Raw genomic sequence first — 23897 nt, 5'->3', positions numbered from 1 at the left:
TGGTGGTGTGAGGTGAGATTATGTTAATTTCTGGGGAGATTTCTTCTTATTTGCTTTAATAACTGAAAACATGAATGTTGCAAATTACTGCAGAAAATATCAAAACACCAGTCATCATCTTCACCATGCCAGAGCACAATTACATATTCCAAGCTTCCTACTTGCATTCAGTAAATAATCAGAGACTTCCAAATTCTTTTGAGATTAAAAGATACAATTAACATATTAAATATTTAGTATTTTTTAATTTCCCAGTAGCCTACACTACACTGCCTTTAGATACTATTGCACTCAGAGTAGTAGTTAAAGTATATAAAAATACAAACATGTAATTTTGTTGATTATTTATTTCTATTACAAAGTACTCTTTCTGAAATAACAGTTGGTAATCTAATTAGAATGCACTAATAAAGAATGATTGATAATTCAACTAAACACTACCTTTTCCTGATCATAATTTGTTTTATGATTACCTGTAATTAGAGATTACTTTCAATCAATTTATATAAATCTTCAACCACTTAATGAAAAATAGTCTAAGAGCATTTCTCAGTCTCCATTTCTCAGCAAGGAAGGTCAGCAGGCCATTAGAATACTAAATCTGAATGGCTATAAAACAGTATTCAGGATAAGAAAGAATATTTTATTTTTATCTAGCATACCGACAATGAAATGAAAATATACGCAGTATATTAATTCTCATTCAAAACTGAAAATAAGTTTAGAATAATGTATTCTAAAATAAGCTTTTCCAGCATAGCGTGGATGCACAGGTCCAAATAATAATTTCTTAGATACTATTTGTCAGTTCAGACAAGGTCAGTTACCATGAATCTTTTTGGCAATAAAATGTAAGAATTTTTTTTTCACTCAAGAATAAATGTCTGTATTAAACATCAATACTGTTTATACAATCTAATTAATATACAGTGTCTTGTGAAAACATAAAATGCTGGCATATTTGCTCCAAAAACATATACATTGTCTTAAAAAGCTAAAACATTTTTTCCCCTCCCCCTTAAATCACTCTAATAGGGAAGTGTAATGCTGCAGAAATAGAGAAAGAAAAGATAGCCACAAGCATTTGTACCATGCAGGTCTATTCCACTATACTAGAGAAAAATCTAGCTGTATCTTTGAAACAACACACTGTAGTCAAACATTCTCCTGAAAATTACATCAAGTAAAGAGCTGGAGCTTTGTCACTTCTCAAAAGCCTATTCTATACATTGTTAAAATTGAAACTTTAAATCTTTAAGAAAGGCAGTATTATGAAGTCTGTCACTTGCTGTCACCATAAGAGTAATTTTAACTTTTACCAGAACATTGTTGGCACCCTGAGTTCTACCCGCAGGAAAAATAAATATAATTTGTGACAGAAACTAATATTTCTAAGTCAGAACCATTTTTCCAAGGTAGTTGCATGAAGTACTATCAGTATGTTTTATTTTATAATATACATCACTTGGTAAAGATCAAATTGGAATGGCATATGAAGTTTCTCGAATCTTTTAAATTTGTTTAGTATATTGACTATTTCCTTGATTTATATACTAAGATGAAATGGTGGTGGTGGCTACACAGAGTTCTTTATCTGTGGGACAAGACAGTCTCTCAGTTCTAATAGTTCTATTTAATATTCTCTGCAAATAAGCATTTACAGGTAGAAATGGGAAACTATGAAGCTACAAATTAGAAACGCTTACCAAATATTTTGTAGAAAAGTGGTATAACAGTATTCACCTCCATTTTGTTTCACAAATACAAATGAGAGTCCTTCAAGAAGAGATCTGAACATCATTCTTCTGCTACCAACAGAATCAAAAGCTACTTGGAGAAGCATTTACCTTTCCAAGGTCCTTATAAGTTCTAATATGTTATATTACTTTTAAAATTACTAGGAATCCTGCATTTAACAAATCTTTTGAACTTTTTAAAATCACATAGCAAAGTTCAGAAAAAACTATAGTACAATAGTACTCCAGTGTTGTAGTGGTACTCATTACCCAGCTAACTAGAAACAAACCAGAATTTGCAACCCACACAAGTTATTTCACTGCTGACAAACCCAGTAAGGATTTCCAAACATTTGTGCCCAAGCTCCAGAAGCCATATCAAAATATACCTCCAGTCCTCCAAATACTTATGCAAGTATTTTGATTATCTGAGAGTGATCATCTTGAAGTGAGGCATGCACATAAGATGAGGAAATGCAAAACTGGTGATGTCTGTGATTTGAGTTCAGCACTTCAGTCAAGTTAAATTCTCAGGGTGCAGCATCTTTAAAAATCCAGTCACTTACTCAGGCAACTGTATCTTTATTTCAGTGTTAAATTTAGACAAGCATACATTTATATGAACATTATAATGTATCTCCACAATGTTTGCTTCTAAGATGCTGCACAGTCAAAATTTCAGAAGTGCTACTCCTGTTATATCTGTTATACCAGGCCAGTACTTCATACAAAAAAGAACTGCTGTATCTTGTGTTTCCGTGTGTTCATAAATCATTCCAGGAAAGATGAGAGAGTACTCTCTAAGATCCTAGATCAACCCTGTTCTTATGTCTTAAAATGGTGTGCCTTCATCAGAAAAAGAAAAAAAAAAAAAAAAAAAAAAAAAAAAAAAAGCACTGTAGAACATCCTATTGGATCAGCAATTAAAAACAAAACCAAAAGACATAGAAACTCATACAACACATTCAAGTAGAAGCCATAAGGCACTTCTATCTTTCTTTTCTGCTTTAAGTGAAGAATTTTTCACCATTTAATACATATTCTCAGAACAACTGCTAGGTTTGTCTTGTAAGACAAACACAGAAGCAAGCTTATTCGATGCGATGGTACTGAAAGTCCAGTACCAGGTCCCCCAGGATGACAAAATGTGTGAAAGCATCAGTTTATGGCAAGGGACAAGTACATAGGCTACCAGCCTCCCTATTGCTGCAATAGCAGTGCAGAAAGGTCTCATTTTATCAGCTATTTTATACAGGAGGTTTCAGGTACTATAGCAGTATGTGATAAAGTTCAGTACCTATGGAGCAGTTTCACAACACTCTTTGTGGTGTTGGGCCAAGAGATACCAAAAGACATGATTAGCATCTGAAATCACCTTTCGATATAACAGACAAACATACAAAGCAATTGTACTACTGTCTTGGTAGCAGTTTGCTATCACTTTTGCAACAGCAGTGCAGTTTTGAAACAGCACTTACAAATTCACTGCTTGCTTGCTAAAGCCTGTGTCAAACCATAAAGGTCTAAGTAGGTTCAGACAGAGAACGGAAAATTCTCTTTGTGAGGAATGCAAGCAGGCAACTGCTACCACAGCTTCTTTTTGTCTGAGACACGTTGGAAAAATCTTTTTATTTTTATAGTCTGGACTGATCTTGTCAAGGTACATCTAGTACTCTACTAGACAATGCATTTCAACATGGATCTGTATTTTGCTGCATGTCCAGTAAACAAGAGAGAATATTAAAATGACTGGAGAGGGTATCTCCGTATGGACAGGTATTCCACTTGTGTTCTGAGCCAAACATAAACCAGCTCCATCTTAGAACTACACAGGCAGATTAAGGCAGGGCAGACTTTCAGCAGGTCTTGTTAGCTCAGGTACAGTGATTCCACACAAATTCTGGACCCAGAATATAAAGACAAATGACTGAACGGGAAACCGCATGCATTCTCTTAAACATACTAATTGTCACACAGTTAATATTAAACAAAACAGCCAGTTCCACTTTCACAGTTTCAATTATGGTAATTATTTTAGCATTGTGTATCTTTGCTTTTGGAGATCATCACTTTCTTTTCCCTCCACCTGTTAGTTCCACATGAAATCTTTATTTGAAGTCAGGGATATATATACAGAAGTTTAAAATACATTTTATTATGTACTAGAAATTACAAAACTCTTAAAGAAAAGTCATCTCCAAACCTGTATTCAGTTAATAATATTTTAAAATAATTCCAGAGAACCCGATAACTTGATTGAATGAGTTCATTTTCACTGTTCCTTATCTTGGCTTTAACCATAAAAGAATGTGTCTTACGATGACAAGAACAGCTCTCGCACCTTGAAGCTTCTATAATTCGTCTTTGAATTGCCATCATTCTTTAATATGTCCTATCATATATGCCTGAAGCAATACAGTATTAAACTTCCATTTTAAAAGTTTGAGTTTTCCATGTGCATTGTACTCAGTGTCTGCACTAATGTGAACCTTTTACTGAAGAAATCCCATGCTGTAGAGGATACAAATGATCACCTTACACAACTATTGTTACTATACTATATGTTACTATATACTATAAACTATATGTTACTATATGTTACTAATACTATATGAAGCATCAGTATTCTGGACATAGTAAGGATAGAAAATATTTATTCTGGAAACTTGAAAAGATAAAGAAAGTGACAGAGAAGCCTGACTGAGAACAAAGATAAGAGAGGCACTACGTTGATCTTCTTTCAACTTCCTACAATCCAATCAAAAAACCATTTCATTTTCTATATTAAAAATGTTAGTAGAGCTGTTGCTTACTCCACCAATGTTTGGATCATTTACCAAAAGTCTATGAGATATAGTTTACCAGCTGCTGCTATGGTCTTCACAATAAGTTTGTGGAGTTTTACAAAACAGACTCAGCTGGTGCACAGAACTTAGTCTTGCTATTTGAATGCATCACAGTACACTGTAATCTGTCTGTTTTCCAATGTATTAGATTAACATTTATCTCTTTAAGCACACAGCTTATCTGTCAAAAAAATCCTCTACAGTGTCTGGAGCTATGTCTCCAAACAGAGTGTCCTAGTTCCACACAGACTGTTATTTAGTGTCCCAATTTTCTTCACTTTGATAAAGAAAAAAAATATTCACTTCTGACAAGTTGATTAACAACAATCAGCATTATTTTCAGAAAAACAGATCAGCTATTCCCAGAAAAACTGCAAAACTGTTCTCATCTATTTTTGACATGGCAAAAATGTACATCAATTCCAAATACGAATGGCAGTGATAAAGTCAAAGCAGAATTAAAGTAGGGTTACTTGTGTAAGAATTACACCCACTAGCAAGTATTTTCATGCTCAAAATGCATGACTTGACCCCAAAATTGTACTTTGAAAGATGAAGTATTTTCTACAGATTCTAAAGCCTTCATTTAAAAATAAATCTTTCTAACCTTATAACTGCAACAATAATCTCCAAAAACTAGGCTGAAGCTATTCCACTATATTAGCAAGAGTAAAACACATATATTCCTCTTTGCCCTTCCTATTTCTGTTCTCTTCTACCATAATAACATGTAACACAAATCAACCAATCTCAGGAACTGTGCTTGTTCTCAGCTACCTACCTACATTTATTTTTATTGCTGCATCATGAATTATTAGGTCGATTTTGACTTCTACATTCCCATACAACTCCACTGCTTTTTCAATTAATCCTAGAACAGGAGTCAAAAGATGTGCTGCTTCACAATAAATCAGTTTCAAAAGGGTAAAGTTCTGCACTTCCATGTGTTTTTCTATCTACCTGATAACTATGAAGTTTCTCCATCCAAAATTTGATATTAAAGATCAAAAGGAATTGTATCTAAACTCCTATACTTGTTATAGACATAATCATCTGCACATGCAGTTACAGCATGAGAATATATATGCTTGAACGTTGAAATTATGTAACATTTTATTAATATTAGATTGTTATCTATTAGGTTGCTATATATTATTATGTATGGGCTGGTGTTGAAAAAAGTAGAATACTATTAAAAATAAACTGAGGAATATGCAGCATATTATTTTCGTTTATGAAATTATGTATTTATATTGAAAATTGGGCTATTGCCATCAACATATATTATGCCATAACCTGTGTGAAGACTTATGAACCCTTATTTATCACAGCATCCTTGGCTCCAGGTTGAAAAAACAAAGGATTCTATGACACGGAAGAAAAAAATAAATCTGCAGGTAGCTTCAGATAGAAGGAGCAGATTGAAGTAGGCCTTAACTTCTTATGCCTTATGGTTTAATAATATCATTCTGCTCTATCATGAACAACTGGGTAATTCTTGACTATCATGATTACATACACATGTATGAACAGCATTCCAAGAAATTCTGTATTAATTACAGTAATTTATAGTTCATTAATTTGTAAGTGAAATTCAGAAATGTTATACCTCTTTGACTTACCTCTCAAATAGATGTATTGTATCTTAAACCAAGAGTGATGGTACAGAGATATTTTTTCTTTTAAGATGGGGAATTTATTGAGGGATTAAGTACACTGATAACAACAAAGAATATTTGATTTCAAAATTTTCAACTTTATCCCTGTTACTCAGCAGGGAATAACTTTCTTCTTCAGAAAACTTTCTTTTCTATCACTTACATCCATTTCCAGTGGATTAATAGAACACATGGTACACATTAAAAAACTTCTACAAAGCAATAGAGAGGGATTAAATCTGATAACCATTATAAGTAACTCAATGTGTTCAAACTGGGAGGCCTTGAATTTTGAGAACAAGCAACATAAACAATAAGCTAAAAAGTTTCCTTTAATACACAGAGGCTTCTTTCTGTATTCAAGCCCAAAGAACAAAACTAATGGCAGTACCAGTTTATTTACTTTTTTTTTTTTTTTTTTTAGTGGTGCTCAGGAGTTGACTGCATAGAATGCTTCTATGGCAAGAAAGATATGATTTGAGGACATTACAAAAAAGATGACCAAAGAACTTGGGAAACCAGTTAGTAATTGACAATGATGATGACCACAGATACCATTGAGAACCCCATCCATTCCAAATCAGCACCCTGTAGATACAAAAACGTTTGCTTAAAAGTATCCTGAGTGCCCCTCATATCCCTGTTTGTATTCAGAATACTCAACACATACCACTACATTAATTTAAAGCAATATTATTCAGGTTATCATTTAGATTATGATGATTAAATATCAATAGGTCAATTCTACTCTGATTCTTCACTGATATAAATTTTGGAAGCCAATTTTTATTTGATTATCTATAGAAGTCACATCTTCAAACTTCAAGACACTCTTCGAATATCAGTGTCATAAACAGGACCCAAAAACTGAAAGATAAAAATGAAAAGCTACTAAGTGAATTTCTGCTGAAAAGCTGGAATCATATGCAATCCTAAACCAGAACAGAAAGAATAGAGCTTATCATATTCCTTTGTCCACATTCAAAAGCCACAAAAGAATACAACCTTGTTGGTAATCCATGATCTTAAATATAATTCTAAAATATCCCAGTTGGGTATAAATAGAAATGATACAGCACTGGTAAGTAACATTTTAAGAAAGATATGACACCAAACTGAATACAAAGTGCCCTATAACTCTCATTAACCAGGGCTACACATTCTCCATGTGAGTGATCACCATAATTCAGTTACAGCTTAGATGTCACAATCAATGCCTTATTCTATAAATTAAAGTTATGATATGATCAGTTGGACTCAGAGTTCCTATTAACTTTCTTAATTTCATATCCTCCAAAACACTGCCAAAGAATAGTTTGGGGTTTTTTGGATCACCACATTTCAAAGGAGTAGTCACAATACATGTGACAAGATTTATCTTTCAGACCTTCTATGAAAGCAACTGTGAAAGGACAAGAGAACACAACATAGCTAATAGTGCATTAAAAAAGTAAAACAAATTAATTTCTAAATGAAATCACACTGCTCCATGAAACAAGATGTAAAACTTGTACAGTATTTACAGTATACTTCCACTAGAGTTTTTATCAAATAGGTGAGAAGTTTTGTTCTAAAAACAAATGCAAAAATACTTGGTGAATTTCTTAACATGAAAGTACAAGTACACAGATATAAACCATCTCAGGTTCAATGATGCCAACACCCTGCTCTAGCCTTGAGGCACAAAAATTATTACTACTTCAAATATAAACATAAGACTATCTGGTCTTACCAATAAAAAATTGAAAAATCTTGAAACACAATTAGCTGACATAAAATAAAAGTAGTTGCATTAACTGTAATAAAATTGCTAAATAAAAGTTGAGAAAGCCCATCTCTCTACCTACAACTCCCTCCCTTTCTGTGTTAAACATTAAAAACATTGTGGTTGTGGCTTTCTTTAATAAATGTAAGTTCTACAGAGAGTAAAAGTTGTGGGTTGTTTTTGCCAGTATTCATTTCTTTCATCTAAATCCAGTACAAATGAGAAGACTAATGCCACATTACTGACTTACTAAACGGAAAGTTTTTAATTGAACTTCTCCTTCATTTGCTTGCAAAACTAGAGCTGAAATCTCTTGCTAGTTGAACCACCTTTTTTTGCATTAATACTTTCAATAGAAAGAATGCACAGAAATATGATAAATACAATTTAAACTGACAAAACCCCACAAAGAAACAGGATTTTGCATTATTGACATTATGCATGTAATCTCTTGGTGTCAGTAGAGTTTTCCTTCTTTCCTTTAAAAAAAAAAAAAAAAAAAAAAATCTATTTATCCAGATATTTCTTTTCCTACTGGAAACCTAAAATGCCCGATCTCAGTATGACATCTCTTAAAGTATGAATAAGACAACACTCTTTTGAGAAGCAGAAAAAAAAAAAAAAGTTACAAAGGGTAAGTCAGGCTTATTACCTCCCTCAGTCACTTTATAATCCAGAATTCTTTGCTACTTACAAGAAACCAGTTGCAAAACCAATTTCCATAAACAAAAGGAAAATTAAAAGCATCATATAAACCACACTACAATGGAAGAAAAAGTTATACGTCAGCTATCTCCAACCTTTAGATTTGAAACGTTAAAGGACACTGCCTGGAATTATCAATGAGCTAAAGATTGTAAACTGCCTACAGCATTTGTGGCAGAAGAAAACCAAGACATGAGATGAGATCTCCTTTCTACAAAAGAAAACAAAACTCCACCAGAGAAGAAATGCACATTGCACACTGCCTGGAAGGCTGGCAGATATTAGACACAACTTTTTTTTTTTTTCTTTCCCCCTTCTTTTAAGCATTCTTTGAGAAAATGAATTCACAGTGAGTTGTGGCACAGCCAGACCATGTGCAGTAATTCCTTTCATCTGACTTCAGTCATCTCCATTGCCATGTTTTTCCTCAAATACCAATTTCCTGAAGTCTCCTGTTTTCCAGAAAGAAAGAGGATATGAAGAGAGGGCAATATGAAAGAGGTTGTTTTTTGTTTGTTTTGAAAGTTAAATACAAACAAAACCAAATACACAAGGTTAACTCCCAGGACCAAGTTATAACAGCCCTCAATATTGAAAGTGAGAAGGCAGAATCGCATTACGATCTCTCTTAATGAATACTAAAAGTGTACGGAGAATTTTTGAGACTAATTCATAGCTATATAGAAAGCAGATTTTCTAGATATATATATAGTATGCCTGTTAATCTGTACTTAATAGACTATCATCTTAATTTATCTCATGATAAATCAGCTATTAAACTTTCTGACAGTTTTATAGTAGAAGAAATTCAGTCATCTCCTGTCTTAACTTTTTATCTAAATAATGTGGTTTCTGTTCCTAATGAGCTATGTTCAGCTGAGCAATATTTCAGTTTAACAGTTTAGGGGAAGCAAGGTTGGTAGGCACTGCAGCTGAGTACAATGATGTACAGTATAAGTCTGAATTATTTATATATGCTTGAGAATACTGTGTGGAATCTACTGACTTGCGAGAATGCAATAGTGTTATACATGAATTCTTTGAAATGCCCCTATTTTTTAATCTATCTTAGTCGTAATGGTACCCTCTGAAGTGATTAATAAAACATATTATAAGACATTTTAATCATCACTGGCAATGCCTTTCCAATCTGGCAAGCAAACCACCCACTCAGCCAACAACTCACATAAAATACACTCCTGCAACACAAAGTAGAGTGGTTCTTTCACAGTTTTCTAAAAGCAAGACTTGATAGCATGTAGTCTACCAAAATCAAGTTTTTTTTACCTTTCTCTATTAAACCTGTATCAAAAATTGTGTATCAAATATTAATTTTAATAGCACAGAAGAATGCTATACAAGACAAGAGATTCTGAGTCTTACTAGAGACTAAGAATTCTGAGTTAATTGTTGGTTCTGACTCTCATTAATCTCTAGTTTTGGTTGAATCGCTTTATTTTGTTTTTCCTCGGTTTATTTCCACAGAACATTGAAGGATTAGCTCAAGCTTATAAACCATTTTAAACAAAAAGGGATTTCCCTATAATTGGTAAGTAATACAATAACTGATGGCTTCCTTCTGAACTGAAAGGAATTCTTTTGAACAAGAGTTTGCTTTTACAGCATGCTTGTTCTGATTATAGTTTTTTATGGCCCAGTAATGAGGAAAGCATTTAAAATGGCTTTACCACTTATATGAATATTAAGTATTTTCATTATATGTAATGTATAACTCCTTGGGGTCCAATCTAGTTTTCTTTCTCATGCAAAGCAAAATGAAATATATTTTGAATAACGTCTTTAAAAGGTTTATGGTCAGCAAAAGAAACCAAACAAAAAATCCAAATGAACCAACCAATCTTGTCTATAATATACAGCAATCCAAATTCTCAAATGAAGTTTTCCTAAGGTATTTTCACAGCCAGATTGTCTTTTCAACTTGCTTACACAGGATAACATTTCTGTCTGAAACTCAACCCATGTCCTTAGAAACCTCAGCAGTAGACTACTGCTAATATTAAGGTACAGTTTGCCATGTAATGATGGCAAAAGAGTAGCTCTCCATCGACTTCAACAGTAATCTTGGCAGTCACAACCATGTATCTGTGCCAAATATAATCTGCATGGAGAAACTTCTGCTAGTTTCAGGTAAAAATGAAATGAAGCTGCATTGCAAAAACAGTCAGCCAGAACTGCAGTTCTTCCTCATTTTTGAAAAAACAGATTCTATCCAATGACACACAACTCATTTAGCATAGATCAAAAAAAAAAAAAAAAAAAAAAAAAAATCTGCTCTTTAGGATATTTCCAATTTATTAGAATAGTTTACTAGTGAATATACATCAGTGGAAAAGCACAAAGAAAACCAGTACTTCTATCAAATGTCCTTGGTCTATTCTCTCCAATGAGGATTATAAAATAATGGTACATGAGTGAAAACAATATCACTGGGAAAAATGAATCTTGGCAAGCTCTTCCAGAGCCTCACCTTTTTCACTGCAACTGCTTTTAAGCCACAGAAATGGCATGCACTTCTTCATATGAAACTAAGAAGAAAAGATATCGCAACAACATGAATTGTACAGGTGCTCCAACCTTCCACATTCCCATCCCACACAATAAGTAGTGTGAAAGGTAAAATATACTCTCAAATCAAATAGAATTATAATTTTAAAGAGAATTTGAAACCTAAGCAAACACAAAATAAATACCAGGCTGTCAAGACTTGTAATAAAACTAAAACGCACTAAAATAAAGAGACAGAAAAAACACAGGAGGGGTTCACTAAGAACTAAGAATTTCAGCTGCATCCAAATAATGATTACTGTGTTAACAGGAACTAATGAGTTCCAAACAAACACACAGGAAGAACACAAACGTATTGAAACCACCGGCAGTGCGATGCCCTTAGCACCCCAGTCCTGGCAATTCATCAGACAAAAAAGTAAAACTGCTCTAACTAGTCCCTGTTAGCTCTGTTTGTTTAAAATTCATTAAGTTTAAGAAGTCAATTCAATGTCCACCTCAGAGTTCAGAAATTATGGACTTAATACAGAAGTAATTGATAAGACAATTACTAAAATGTTCACTGAGAGTATCATTTAAAACTTAAGAGTTTAATAAAGCAATACATCATTTTTACATTACTGATACCTTTTCTGCTACTAACATGCAAGGTCTCCTTTGTTCACAGTGCAGAGCTGGACTTCACTCAAATCCTCTACCTTAAGCAGATCAACCGCATGTAACATCACTAAGTTCCTACCTTTTACAAATTTAAAGATCTTGAATTACTTCTGAGCCAATTCATGACTTCTAAAGCTACAAATATCCTCTTAGAATATCTGAAAACTAAGAACTACTTTAGGGTTAAAAATGTTATAGAGCCTTCATGCACTGTTGAAAAACAAGAGATTTCAGCTAGAGGTTGATTTATGCTCTTCTGCACTTGTCATTTCCTTCCTGCGACATCAGCTCATTGCATGCACATGCTTGCCTTACAAAATTATTGCTATGTTAACTTCTAATTAGATATAAGCTAACTTTCTTCTAACACAAGTACAAAGACACATAAAAGCATGCAATGCAACTACTACTTTTTTCACCCTTTATTTCCTTCACGAGTTGATGGATAACTATTCCTATCATGGACTATCAGCATCCTTACCTTGTAAAATGTCTGGGTACCTAAACAATTAATATTTTTTTTTTTTTTCCTATTTCTTTCACCCCCTGTGCGCAGGGGAATGTGTGGAATTCCAGGTTTCTATAACCAAAAGAACAGAAAGTGTATCTGGAACAGCTCCTATTTTCCCCACTGTCTCATTGCAGGACAGTGGGAAGGGGGAAGCGTGTCAGCTCTGTGCCTCACTCAGTGTGCACACCACAACAGGGAATGGACACTAAGACCTGGGATCTATCCCCACACATTATTTTTTTCAAGACAACTCAGGGCTGTGCAACTCGAAGTTCTTGTCTTTAGAAGTTGTTTCCCTTCCCGGCTCTTCTAACAAGCTGAAAAGTATGTGGATTCTGACCAAAGATTTGCCCATCTCGGGACATTTCTCAAAGCAACCCATGTGATCTGTCTAGGATGTTGTATTTTAGTGTTCTTACAGAATGGAAAACTGAACTGCACAGGTGCATTAGCAGCATTGTCCTCTTCCAAACACCGTCCTGCATTTCATCTCTTTCACCGCACGGAAAGGCCAAGTATTTAACAGGATTTTCTGACATATCAGTTCTTTTTTTTCAAGTTGAATCACAGTGAATCCGTGTGAATTCCCTCTGCTGGCTGACAATGTCTAAAAGTTAATGTCTAGTAACTGTCTCCCCTAGATAACTCCATTCAAATGTTAATAGTTCTTTGTAATTCACTCAATTTATTTGGGCTTGGCTATCTTCTCTGACCAGCACCTCTTACTTCTGTGTTCTCCTTCCCTTTCTTCCCCCACAAAAAATTTCCTGAGCACTACTCAGTTGTTATTGAATATATAAAAACCCATGCATATTTTTCATTACATAGGAATTAATCCCATTATCCATACAAGATTTTTTTTTCTTTCCAGGTTACTGAGCAGAATATTTCTCCAAGTGTGAAATTTGAAAAAACCACAAGCCTTCCGATAAACTCGTGGTCATCCAGCAACAGCATTTGTTTGTTTGTTTGTTTTTTAACCAAACTGTTCTAAACTTTTCTACAAAATTCAACCTAAAAAAACGATTTTTTTTTTCCTGAAGTGACATCCCATTCTAAAGGCAAAACAGAATACAGTATAAGTGCAAAAAATTAGTTTGCTTCCACAGAGACCAACAGACTTATTATAAAACAGTAGGAACAATGTTGTGGCAGTAGAAACAAGCTGTCTTGCTCCATAAAAAGGCATGCCTAATTGACATTGATCCACCATAGTATGCCAAGGGCCCGGGGAGTATTAGGTGTCTCTCTCAGAGCTGGCTGTACATATTCAGCAGTCTTCTATACCAACAAGGCACATTTGAAAACAGAAATTGTGATTATCCATGGGTTGTCTTCATCTCTTTATAGTTGTTTGTGGCAGTTGCAGTGGCATGTAGACATGTTCCAGGGAATTGGTGTGACTAAAACTAACAACAGAGTTTCTACTGAACAAAGTTATACGTTGGCTTCTTGTAACAGCAATTTTCAAGTTGTTTCTTCCTCCCTCAGCTGTCTGCTGTACTTATTTGTGCTGGTAGTAGAGATGGGCCTTGACAGATATATAGAATCTAATTCCCACTTAAGAGCCTCTTACTACATCACTCATTACTTTATTTATTTATTTTTAAAACAAGTAGCATACCTCATTGACAACCCTCCTAGACAATTCCCCATCCAGTTTTTGACTATACAATATCCCAGGATCATTAACAGAAACCTCTTGTATGGTGCAAAGAATTGGAATGAGATGAAGCATCTGCTCTCCTCTAGTGCTAACGGATGTTTTGCAGACCACACTAAGTATTAGGTTTTATTTTTCACCATTCAAAAAACCAAACCAAAATTAAAGGCTACAAAGCAGGTAGTGTATAAATGAGGAGCAGTGGTGAGATCAGCTTTGAAACAAGTGGGACTATACCCAAATGGATTCCACATCCATTCCAAATCATTGTGGCTACATCAGCATCCAGAACATAACTGGATCAAGAAATAGCAGGGCTAGCCAGCTGGTTAGTAGCCACCCTCGTGAGCTGGGCTCTCTACCATACTGCTGATACACAAAACTGGCACCCGCTTTACTACAGGATAACAGAGTGAACATGTCCCGCACAGGATAACAGAGTGAACATGTGCTCTATGAACTATATGGAGAGCTCAGGAAAAGAACACCTGGGCTTCCATCAGAAGATAAAACTAACGGCAACTTTACAAATGCATATGTAAATTTTATAAGTGTAATTCCAGATCAGCATTCGTAAAACAACTGCAAGTTTGCATATGTATGTCATGTTTCCCTATGCATCAGAGCTATTTGGGTTTTTTTCTTTTGTGGGGGTTGGGGGTGGTGGTGTCCCCACCCCACCTCCAACGGCACATTTTTTTTTTTTTAGGAATTCTTAAGATCTTTATATAATTAGCTACTTGGTAGAATTATATTCAGAACACAAACACAAAAAGAAACCATGGTGTTCTGCAAACTCCTAACCTCATTATTTCTGAGAAAGCTACAGTACAACGAATCTATTGATTTATCTGGACATTCTTAAACAGTCAAGCTGAAAACTCAACTTTTTCACATTTGGAAAAAAGATTAGCAAGTTAGCCATGTTAAAAGTTTTCTTTCCAAATTCTAGCACAGCTTTTACATTTGCTTCTGATTTTAAAAAAATTAGTGATAATTATCCCAACGCTGAAAGGACGCAGATATGGTGTGATTGGTCAAATTCAGACCATTTACTGGGTGTGCACTTGTTGATATTGCACTTATTGATCCCAATCATGTAATAACACTGAGAAGAAAAAGCTATTTTTCAGCCTGCAAAACCACTTCTCAGCCTCTTTACCGTCTTGGCACCTTTCTTCCAGTTGCACACATATTACTTTAATTCCAAAGAGCAACAAAAATCAGAACCATAGAACCCCATTTTGTGATTAATGTTAGTAAAGCTCATTATTAATCTTCTGGATACAAGTTACTAAATTTGTTTTGCTTTTCCTCTGTTTGAGCAATACATTTATTCAAAACATCACGATTCAAAATGGTTTTCTGTAATTTGTAGTTAAAACAGTATCTTGTACTGAGACATGAATAAAAGTAATGACCTGCTAACAAATCTACATTTAAAAATTAAGAAACATGTAATTGTAGCTGTCAGCTTTCTTGTTTATATAATCTGTCTAAATGACTATGCTCACTATCTAATAAGTAAAAATTTGGTAAGTTTACAATAACGGGTTATGGGTAAAATTGTTTTCTCTACTTCCTCCTCATTTTTCCTTGGTTTTTTTCCTTCTTTTTTTTTTTTTTTTAATCAGAATCCACTTCATGCTGTAACTTGAAGAGATCTTTCTTATTCTTCCAGCATCAACATAAACCTTCAGTTGTGAAAATTACATTTGGGAAACCTTTGGTTTACACTTTTATCATGATTAAACCAGTGTTGACTTCCTTATATCTGCATCACCCTGACACAACATCTCAGATCAGCATGAAATTAATTGAAATCTGTTATTGACTCTGAAACCTAAAGACGGCAATTTAGATGTCAACATTAGCTAACTTGATTTTAATGCTAACATACAACAAGTATGACAAATGAATTGATGACATGTACAAATTTCTGACATCTGTAACTTTGGACAACAAATGGAGTTGACAAATGGATCTGATGGCAAATATTATGTGACTCCATAATTAAGGATGTACTGAAGTTTGCACTGAAACTGCACTGGAATAAGAGCGAATTTTCTACTGACCTGCATAATAGGTAGCTATTTTCAGTTATGTGAAGCACATGCAAGTTCAACCATTAAAAAACCCCTTACAATCTGATTTAGTATTGTTCTTCACCTATCTGCACCTATAGATGCAAAGCAGAATCAGACACTGTGAATCAGACACTAATTCTCCATCTTTGACAAATAAGCAAAGAATAGTTGAATATTTACCTTAATTATACTAAGTAATGATAAAAATCAGTTTCATGAACATTCTATAAAAATCATGTGAACTTATAAAAACTGTTCACCAGTTTATTAAAAATAAAAAATTTTTAGTTCTAATGATTCAAAATAAATATATGAGAACGAGTATTTACATAATTCAATTCCTCGCTGACTAAAATATAAATACAAACAGAACTTGCTTTCTATACCTGCAGAGATCCATTTTCCTCATTATTTCAGTAACTTGTGTTATCAATGCACATAGAATTCCCTGTCACAGACAAGGGACTTTACTCCACTGTGTAAAAACACAGAACAAAAGATAATGGGCAAAGAACATACTAAAAAATTTCCAAGGAGTTCTCTTCAGACCTATTTTTTAAAATGCAAATTCAATAACACTTAGGCATATACATATAATAATAGATTAAGCCCATCTATTAAGCAAAGCTTTTCGTAAAATGTTTAAGTCCAGTTGATTTCCATGAGACACAGGCATCATTAGACACAATCCAAATGCAAGTTCAGTTTTGTACCCATTGTCCTGAGTAATACTGAGGCACACAACAGGAACAGCCCTTCAGCACAGGACTCTTAACTGGGGATATGATGCACACTCCAGAAGCTCTTGTACAGCAGTTTGCTTCCTCAAACAGGTAGGGTTGTGAAACTGGAAAGCAGCCACAATGCTACAGTAGGAACAGTGCTGAAGGGCAAGGGAAAGGGAAGCAGGGACTAATTTGGAAGGTTTATGTGCCCTTAGCTCCTCTATAACTCCAAAGCTGGTCTTAAGTACAAATTTAAATAATACCATGAACTGGGCAATAGTCCTTCTGAGTCTATAAAAAATCCCAAACGTCCTATGAACAATCACATTTCTGTCCCATTTCTGGATTTCACCATTCAATTTGCCATTCCTAAACGGTAACCACAGATTATCTAGTTATAAAAGCATGTTCACATAGTACTATTTACATACAAAAGGAATCTTCAGCTAAAGAATCCTGATCCCTCTCTATCTGCTCTACCTGTAATAACTCTGCTTGAGTTGGTCATCAGAATTTAGCAAACCAAGAACACATTCACAAAACTACTCTCCATTATGCTTTTTGCAAAATAATAACCAAATGCTACAAGTAAAAATTCTGCTATATTATAATTAGTACTTTAAATGTTTTTTCTAAAATAAAAACTTTCCAGAACATGCATTGCTCATAGATGTTCTTAGTCTCCTCTGGGCATTTTGGGGAGGGGAAGGGCACTTTTCTTAAAAGTATAGCTGATAAGAGGAAAATTAGGATTCCAAGATATTAAGTCAAATTTATTTCATATTTCTTGAAATGTCCAGCATGACCTGCTGAACAGATTGTTGTAAATCTAATTTTTGATCCTTCTAACTTCTATATTAAAAGCCAGACCACAGGGAAAAGAAATGGTTTAAGAATAAAAATAATCCATTTGATTCCTTTAGAAATCAGAATTGTCATCATAAATTATCCCTATATTAAAAAATACACTTCAAACCACTCTGCTTTCACAAGGCATATTCTTGTTTCATTTGGAGAAATGAAATCATATTTTTATGTATGACCTTTACAGCCTTTTTGTCACAGCTCAGTAACAACTCCCTAGTAATTTCTTTTCACACAACATTCAACCTTACTTCAGGAAAACTATAATAAAAAACTTCAAAAATTCATATTAAAAATGTCAGTTCTACCAAATGTTTAATTTTGTCTTTTCCACCTCTCAAATTAATATTAGATCCGACTTTTAGGCAGTTGAACATCCAGAAAGCAGACTAAGGTCCTGAAAACACTCTAATTTTAAGGGCATTAACAATATAGCCCTGTGTTACATCAAGCACTACTCAGTTAAGTTACAGCTAACTGATATTTAATTATTAAAAAAGATTTTGCTCTTGTGTGTATTAGCTTACCAGAGACTGACAGTTCTAAGAGCTTTCACAATGTTAAAAACCATCTTTTTAAATGAAAAATAAATCTCCATAAAAATCATAAGAAAAAACTAGTTTAAGCTATCGTAAGTTTTTCAAACACTTCTATAATCAAAAAACGATCTTTCTTTTTTGATAAACACTGCCCTACACTTACGTTTTTCACATTTGATCAGAATGACAGTGTGAAAAAGCTGTTGTTAATCTTATTCACTGATAATTCCAGTTTTACATGATATGTACTTCAGTCTTGTGAATTAGTTTACAGAACATGTAATTACTGAAAGAACCTGTGGTATTTAAAATGAGGGTAGGGTTCCACATACCTTTTCCTCAGTATCAGTGCTGACTTAGGGGTTTTCCACTCCTCCTACTCTGCTACTCATCCTTGTCCCCATTCTGCCCTTCACTTGTACTGAACAACTGTTTGTAGGGCTGCATTGTAAATGTGACTGGGGAACTAATCCAGGTTGGGAAAGGGAAAAAAAAAATAAAATAAAATAAAATAAAGGAAATGAGGGAATGATTAAATCACATCAGCTTCACGATTCAGTTCAGAGTGTACTCCCAGCAATAGCCACAGGAACACGTCTAAAAGGACAAGGTGAGTAAGGGTAGGCATAAACATAATGGACAGTAATATCATAATAAAATACTACTGCTGAATCCACCCTATGGGAAAATTACTGATTAAAAAAATCGACAAACATTCCAGAAATTCTACCTTTCAAACTTTCAGTATTTTTATTAGATTTTTTTCCAGATTATTAATTTAAAAAAACCTCCAACATAGTATTTTAGTAATTCATTATTTCCACTAAAAAAACCCGACGCTCTCATCCCTCTCACAACAAAATACTTGTATGTATGTATCATGTGAACAACAAAGGGGTACTAGAAAGGAAGATTTCTTAAAGACATCTCATCTTTTAGTATTTATCTCTTACTCTTCTTCCTTCCATAGCCGTACATAGCTTAAGGCCACTTCCCACACCTCTCAAACTATTAAAACCATATAGATTTGATTACAGCATATGGAAAGCTTTCACTAATTTCTGTCCTTGACCAAAATCCCTGTTATCACACTACTGTTTATCTATTTTACTTTCTAGAGTGGACTGACATTTTCAGTGAATGACAATATTTAAGTAAGCAAAAATAATTACAGAGTATGATTAGAATTCGCTATGAAGGCAGGTACACAAACCATGATATTTTACTATCTAGACGGCCAAAACTGTGCCAAACTCTACAAAGATATTCACATATTTTATCATGGTTTTATTGTATATTTCTATGCATTAATTAGAAAAATCTTGTACAGCTCTAACTGTGACTCTGCAATTATTACAGTTCAGTAATGCAAACTCTATCCTTTAAATAAAGCATACTTAATGGAACAATCATAAATAAATGTTCAAAACAAAAGGCAAAGTTATAATAACACAGAACACCCTGTTCTTCACCCTTTGAAAACATGATGCCAATACTGCTGTAATATGTGCCCTACAAAAAATTTAGATTATGGTTGATCAGGACCATTAAAAATTAACACTTACAAAAATGAGCTTCATAGAAGAGCAATAAATCAGGGGTCATTGCAAAAATACAAGAAAAGCAATAAAACCAGAAAATCTTTAAGCATGTTTCTTTCCAAAGACCTGACTTTAGTCTTCATGCAGTATGTGCTTACAGATCTGTCTAGTTGAAGGCTCAGATCCAACACTTCCATAGAATTACTGGTCCATAGTTACAGAACTATATTTTATATTCCATATTTGTACAGAAATTTTCCATAACTCACAGTAATCTTTCCCTTCGATTAACAAATTAAAATGTAAGGTAAGTGCACCATATACTTAGATTATATATACTGGCTCAGTTAAACTACAGTCTTCCAGACAGAAAGACGAACGCATCCACTGCACAAAATATAGGCAATAATTTCAAAGCTTCCTAGATATTTTGCACTTGCTCAGTCAGTATGCATGACTCAAATATAGACAGAAGTCCATAAAATAGTTTTCTAAAATATTAGACTTTATATATAGCAAATACCGAAGTTGCACAAAATGTCCAGTGGCATCCAAAAGTAAATTTAGCTTTGCCAGTGAGCACAGTCAACATGATTGGGACCGTCTAGTATGCAGCAGTTCAGGCCCAATGACCAAGCAATAGCTGTGTCCAGAAATATTGAGCAAATGCAAGAGTCATACACAAATATACATAGACCCACATAAACATACATGCATGCATGTGTGCTTTTCCTTGTATACAGATAATCTCTCTCGGAAATAAAAAATGAAGAGGAGGCCAAGCTGAGGAATCCTCATCATGCATAGCATTATATTTACACCAGCAAGACTTCTACCCTCTGCAGTTAACATAGCAAATTAAATTTATGCTTACCTGACAATTTGTTTCCTGAGAATTAGTACCTGCTCGAGAGCTGAATTAAGTTCCTTCAAGGCCCTAGAGCAGTCAGTATGTCTAAACAAGGGTAAAGGAACCCAGAGAGAGTGTTCATCTAAATTTAATATCTCTATGAATATATAATTTAGTACATCATATAGTAAAACTGAAGAACTAAATCTTGTGGTTAATGTTGTTTCCAAAAAGAATTTAGAAGCTGCATACATAATTATGTGAAGATGACATCTGGTTCTACAGCACAAGACACTAATTTGAGAGAAATCAGTGAGATTACATTGAAAGACTGGAAACAGCCATAAAACTAAACATGAATTTTTGTGCTGTCCTTCCTATTAGTTTCTATTAAGTTTATATTTATTCTTTCTTTCATTTATTTATGCATATAGCAACTTTACAGCAAAATTCCGCCTTTGGGATCTATTAAAAATGTAGCTACATTTCCGTATAAAATTTGCTATTATACAAAGAGCATTATACAGAAGATGTAATGGGGCTCCCTGGTGGAAGTGATGGGTGTTGGGAAGATCAGCAAACACAAAATTTAAACAACACACTAAATCTAACTTCAATGATAGACATAGAGCAACTTGGATAAAAGTCAACCACTTCATATTTTTAAGGGTACTTCTGCAAATAAATACTCAGAAGTATTAAAATCACACTTCTAGAAAGCTAGTCTTAAAGCACATTAAATGATGGTGTGGCTATTTCTTTTCATAAATAATGTATCCCAGAAAGGATTAGGAATAACTGCACAGGAATATAAAGCCTGTGTAACTAACACTGTTAGTTTTAATGGAGCTAACAAAGGAAAACAATCAGTGCCAATATGGTGGCACAGGCTACCTGGATTCCATTAAATGACTTGAAGACAATCAAAATAACAAAGTACACAGTTTTTCTTTGGAAAATTAAATGGCTTCTATTTTAGAATTAGAATAGTCTGGAAACAGGGGCGGGGGGGAAGTGCCTCAGGGTGTCTCTGATATGAGTCAGGGCACAGTACCACTCTCCATTACCTGCTCCATGACTTGAGCGTCAGGTTCATTGGATTAAAACCTCAACAGTGTCTTCCAGATCAACTTTTTTGGTGAGGAACAGTGGCAACTGCTTTATTAAGCAGCCCCTCCTAGCTTGAGGTGAGTGCTTCCCTTCCTCTTGCTCCCTTATCATTACCCCAGATGTCCTGCTAGTGCTATACACTGGCATTGCTGTAGTAACTAATTCCTTGAAATAGTAGAGACAATAGAAATTTAAATCTAAATTGTTGAATTTTAAAATTAAACTAGAGGTTTATTCGACAGAATATACGTTGGCTGAAATAATCTCTGATATAACATGCAAATTCTGGAAATATGTTTCAAAACATTGGCAAGATTTTTCCAAGTATCAAGAACAACTGTGATGTTTTCTATAACATTCTGAAATTGAACTGAGACAAGTATTGAAACACGGGAGAGCAGTAGTTCTGTCAAGAGCTGCATATAAAAGAAAGCAAAATTCCCTAGTTAAAAATCTGCAGAGTAGATGAATGTGTCAATACTGAAACATGCAAAAAGCTCCTTCTGTTTTCACACATCCACGCAGCCCAAAAGGCCGGAATTACTCAGTACAGCAAATACTTGGTGAAAGATATGACTGACTGTGAGTAAGGGTTAAACAGCATTCAAAACATGACCTAAACTTCTCAGGAGTGCACACTGATGCATACAGACATTGGTCCAAAACACAAGGAATTATTTATACAATCTGAATTAACTGCTAACAGTTGAAAAAGGACCATTTCACACACAGGTCTGAACCATTGTGTAAATATTTTCAATCAGCTGAAGGGCAGCAGGAGAGCAGACATATCACCTTACAACTTAACAAAAAAGCATCATATTACAGGCTCAAGAGATTATAACAAGGGGGGGGGGGCTTTTTTGTTTTGTTTTAAAGATTTGAAAAGGAAGATCTGATACTATAAAATTGGAAAAACTCCTACAAGAAAAGAAATCAATTGAGATCTTGCCTTTGCATATTTAAAGTGCCATTTTTTCAAGATTCTCTACAAAACTAAATTCACTAGGGAGAGAAAGAAGCATTGCTTAGACCTCATTAGAAAAGTATTTCAAGAAAGAACAGTGTTGGGGTTTTTTAATAACATAGGAAAAATCTACATTATAGATTGAAACATCTTTTTTTATCTTACAGGAATAAGGACTGGGATACTACTAAAATAACACTAAGGGGAAAAAAAATGTTACTATAATTAAAATTGAAGCATCAGCTATACAGACATTTGCCTGAGAAAATAATGGGACAATGATTTACTATAGGCATTTTGTTCTATGGAATATAAAAACATCATTTGTAGTAATTTTTATTATTAAAATGGACTAAATTGCATTTTGTAGCTTTCTGGCTATCAGTTTTTAGTTGATCAGATGAAACAATATAATACAATTATTTTTCACACAGTTGTGTGCTGATTTTTAAGCCCCAAAATAAAACTAATAATACAGATAGGTTGAAGATTATCATCTTATGTTCTGTTAGTTATATTGTAGGTTTAAGGTTAAGATTATAAGATCAATACATGATAGGTATATTGGCCTCATGTTTTTTCAAACTTAAAAATAATTACTTAAAAAAAGTGGAAAGAGTAAGTAAAATCCACAACTGTAACCTCACATACCTCTAAGGATCACTCCTTAAAGCAGGCAGTGCAAACTGATGGACTGACTTACAAAATCACTTTACAAGTAAGGGTTTACAAGTTAGCATGATACAGTTAATACCTTTGCTCTATTTCAAATTGAACAAGGAAGATTTTCTTCCAGTAAACACTCTGTGAAATGTTTTGCTGAAAGGCAATATATTCTGAACTTATGTTTATCCCATGACCTTTCATAGTTTGCCTACACCTGCTCATTTCATTACCTCTATTTTCTTTGTGCTACAAACAACCAGATCTGATCCTCACCATGTCTTCTGCTTTTTGCCCTTGTCCACTCAACAATGAAATGCATGTTCATATATTACTGACATCTATTGTACAATACCATGATTTCACTTATGTTTTCAGCATACTAACAGGCAGAATACGTGCTAAGCAGCAATGACTCTTTCCACAACAGTCAAAAAGAACTTCATTCCCAAAATTAAAAAAAAAAAAAAAAAAGGCAAAA

General features: G+C 34.1%; 1 protein-coding gene across 3 annotated transcripts in view; it reads right to left on the bottom strand.

The window, feature by feature from the left end:
• Window positions 1-23897, bottom strand: part of SDK1 (sidekick cell adhesion molecule 1) — a 415080-nt gene that overhangs the window by 351515 nt on the left and 39668 nt on the right. Inside the window, exon 1 of one of the 3 annotated variants that reach the window (XM_026858833.1) lies at window positions 18618-18700. The exons of the other annotated variants lie outside the window; for them this stretch is intronic. The gene's annotated coding sequence lies outside the window, so the exon portion shown is untranslated. Of the gene's footprint in view, window positions 1-18617; window positions 18701-23897 lie in introns of those variants that run through there. 3 annotated transcript variants of the gene reach the window in all.

This window comes from Athene cunicularia, assembly GCF_003259725.1.
Source record: "Athene cunicularia isolate RWA chromosome 14 unlocalized genomic scaffold, athCun1 chr14_part1, whole genome shotgun sequence".
NCBI lineage: Eukaryota > Metazoa > Chordata > Aves > Strigiformes > Strigidae > Athene > Athene cunicularia.
Note: the sequence above shows the minus strand (reverse complement) of the source record. Positions and strands in the feature narration are given on the sequence as shown.